The 3279-nt window shown below is 30.1% G+C and overlaps 1 pseudogene; it reads left to right on the top strand.

Annotated features, from left to right (window-relative positions):
- The first annotated feature begins 291 nt into the window (after window positions 1-291).
- On the top strand, window positions 292-1980 carry LOC130808673 (noroxomaritidine synthase-like; annotated as a pseudogene).
- The last annotated feature ends 1299 nt before the right edge of the window (window positions 1981-3279 follow it).

The raw sequence follows: 3279 nt of genomic DNA, 5'->3' as shown, positions 1-3279 counted from the left end.
TAATAATAATATAATTATTCTAATAAAAATTATTAAAGCAAACTAATGTCAATAAAAATAAAATATAAAATAATAAACAATATAAAAAACTCAAGTAAATAACAATAGAAATTAAATAGTACAATTAAATCAAGTACATATAAAACTCAAGTAAATAACAAAGGAAATAAAATATATACTAATTAAATAATCAAATTAATGACAATAGAAATTAAATATAAATAATAACAATAAATAAAAATAACTCATATAAAGAGAAAAAACAAAAAACTCACTAACCTCTTCTAATTCCTTAGTTTCCAAAATATACGATGCACAACAATTTGCAGCTTATTTATAGAAAACATGGCGACAACACGGTGATTACAAACCCATCGCCACTTTTGAATTCAAATTCAAAAGCATGGCGACCAAAGGGCTACCAACAGAACTATTGCCTACATTTAAAAAAAAATAAAACCAAATTCACGGTTTTTATTGGAGACCAAGGGGCGACAAACAGCACCCGTCGCCATGCATCAAAATAAAAACAAAAAAATTTTGTCTTCCTTGGCAACGAAATGCCGACAAGATAATCCGTCGCCATGTAGTAAAATAAAAAAAAAAAGAAAAATGGCAGTTGGCAACTTCTTGGCGACGACCTTTCCTGTCGCCATTGTACTTTCTCTGTTGGCGACCAACTGTGCTCTCGCCTTGCCGTCGCCATGGGCGACGAACACTCCCCCTCGCTATTTTTCCATCTCTAATTCAATAGTTTTTTTTGTAGTGGTTGATGATGGACTCATCCCGGTCCTTAATCATGCCTCGGACCATAACATTGAAGTCGATTTACAAGATGTGTTTGTAGGGTTCACGTTCGATGCAGGGTGTACGATCATGATGGACTATGACCCGCGAAGCTTATCGACACATTTTCCTTTCGTTCCACCCATGAAAGCGTTAGATGACATCGAGCATGTTATCTTCTCTCGACATGTCGTGCCTTCTTTTGTGTGGAAACTTCAAAGGTGGTTGAATATAGGAAGCGAAAACAAGTAAAAAAGGCTTGGCAAGCCTTAGATAATTTTATCTTCAATTGCATAGCTGCAAAAAAAGAAAATATGAAAGTTAAACAAGAAAATGGTGAGGTATATAAGGATTTATTAACAATATATTTGAAGGAGGATGAAAACCATAAAACCCCACATGGATATTATGGGGATAAGTTTATAAGGGATACCGTTCTAACTAATTTTATAGCAGGACGAGATGTAACAAGTGTTACATTATCTTGGTTTTTTTTACCTTCTTACAAAGAATCCCAAAATTGTTTCTAAAATTAAGGAAGAATTGGAAAATGTAAAGCCTATAGATTGGAATAATTCAAAGGAGATTAATAACAAGCTTGTATATCTTCATGGTGCCTTGTGTGAAGCTTTAAGATTGTATTCTCCGATTGGTTTTGAGACTAAGAATTCTATTAAGCCAGATATACTCCCAAGTGGTCACCACGTGACACCTAACATGCAAATTATATTTAATTTATATGCGATGGGAAAAATGAAAGCGATATGGGGAAATGATTGTGATGAGTTTAAGCCCGAAAGATGGATAACTGAACAAGGTAAGACTAAGCATGAGCCATCGTACAAATTTTTCGTGTTCAATGCAGGCCCGAGGACTTGCCTAGGAAAAGAAATGGCATTTACCCAAATGAAAGTTATTGCTGCTACAATAATCCAAAACTATGTCATACAACCCACGGAACTACATCGGGTTGTACCTCATATATCTATATTTTTTCGCATGAAGTATGGGTTTAAGGTAAGAGTACTTCGTTCCACTTGATTCTCCTTTCTATTCGGGTATTAATATATTGTTTTCTCTGTTTTTTACAGTTTGTTTCATTTGATTGAAAATTTACTTATAAAATTGTCAAAATAGGCAAACAATAAGAGACAGATCGAGTAATTATTCTATGTGATTGTTTTTAAAATCGTAATGTTTGTATAAGTGCAAATTAAATTACCTGTTATAATTTTAGTATATATTATATTATATATTGTAATATGTATGATATCGATAGACAAAAATATATTGTTTTAAATGTAAATGGTGAGTAAACTTTATTAAGTGACAATTTTTACTTGTCGTTAAAAAATCACTCTTCTTTTTATTCTTTTTTATTTGTTCATTTTAAAATATTTCATTTTAAGGGAGAAAAATTTGTTATAGAAGACAAAATATTTTCATGTGAGATCTAATTATATTGTTTTAATGTATATAAATTAGTTGATAACACTTTTATAATTTTTATAATATATATATTATAAATATTAAGGCTCAAATTTTACAATAAAACATGTGTAAAAATTAAGTGGATGATAAAAAAACCGAAAGAAAATTTGAAAATTTGAAAATTTTCATTTTGATCCTTTAGTGGTTTAAAAACACCAATATCCAATTTATGACAAAAATATCATCACTATTCCACCTTTCCATATTTAATGGGCACTTTAATTTCTCTCATCTACTACAACTAACCCAATTTTCATTAAAGTTGAGGTAAAATATACTAGAGAAAAATATAATAAATTAGTTACGATCGATTATCAATTCGATTTTGGATTAGATATTTTGAGACAGTTTAAAAACAAAATTTGTGTCATGTTGTTTATTATATAACTTCAATTTCATTTTAAAATTGAGTTAATATTGAATTCGATCAAAAAATCAAGTAAATATCAAATTGTCGGATCTATTTTAAAATTTCTTACTATGTTAAAAAAAAATCCTTCTTATGGTCGGTTTGAACATTAACGGGGATGATCACACGAAATAATATGATCATTGATCCATCCCTATCCAACATCTAACTCCACCTCATTACATAAACAAACAATAGTCGATCTAGCAAGTCTATGTGATTTTTTGATAAATGACCAATTGTTTGTTAGCTTGATTTTGTTAGCTTTTAACCTTATTGAATAAACTAGATGTTTTCTTATTAAATAAATAAGATGTGTGGGAAGATATTTTGGTAAAGTTAAGTATTGATTGTTGACAATTTAATGGAAAAAATGTGAACCAATGCCAAAGAAGCTAAAAAAACCAAAAATCAACTAATAACCCATTACCAAACAACCATGATCCATGTGCTCATAAGTTATGAGTCATAAGTACTTCCTCCATTCTGAAATACTCGCTACATTTTGATTATGTGCACTATTCATCGTCTAAGCTTATTTTATATATTGCGACTAATGTATAAGTAAAAGTATAGTGTAGCGGAATCTTGTT

This window comes from Amaranthus tricolor, chromosome 3, assembly GCF_026212465.1.
Source record: "Amaranthus tricolor cultivar Red isolate AtriRed21 chromosome 3, ASM2621246v1, whole genome shotgun sequence".
NCBI lineage: Eukaryota > Viridiplantae > Streptophyta > Magnoliopsida > Caryophyllales > Amaranthaceae > Amaranthus > Amaranthus tricolor.
The sequence above is the reverse complement of the archived record's forward strand: the minus strand, read 5'-3'. Positions and strand labels throughout refer to the sequence as shown.